General features: G+C 27.8%; 1 protein-coding gene across 1 annotated transcript in view; it reads left to right on the top strand.

Moving 5' to 3' along the window:
- The window catches only part of CSUI_001170 (uncharacterized protein), a 16,314-nt gene that overhangs the window by 8,874 nt on the left and 7,167 nt on the right, over window positions 1–273 (top strand). The gene's annotated exons all lie outside the window — the stretch shown is intronic.

The raw sequence follows: 273 nt of genomic DNA, 5'->3' as shown, positions 1-273 counted from the left end.
ATCTATCTCTATCTATCTATCTTGATTCTATCTATCTATCTTGAATCTATCTATCTATCTCTATCTATCTATCTTGAATCTATCTATCTATCTTGAATCTATCTATCTATCTATCTATCTTAGATCTATCTATCTATCTTGAATCTATATCTATCTATCATGAATCTATCTATCGATCTTGAATCTATCTATCTGTCTCTATCTTGAATCTATCTATCTGTATCTATCTATCTATCGTGAATCTATCTATCTATCTCTATCTATCTATCTTGA

This window comes from Cystoisospora suis, assembly GCF_002600585.1.
Source record: "Cystoisospora suis strain Wien I chromosome Unknown contig_469, whole genome shotgun sequence".
Taxonomy (NCBI): Eukaryota; Apicomplexa; class Conoidasida; order Eucoccidiorida; family Sarcocystidae; genus Cystoisospora; species Cystoisospora suis.
Note: the sequence above shows the minus strand (reverse complement) of the source record. Positions and strands in the feature narration are given on the sequence as shown.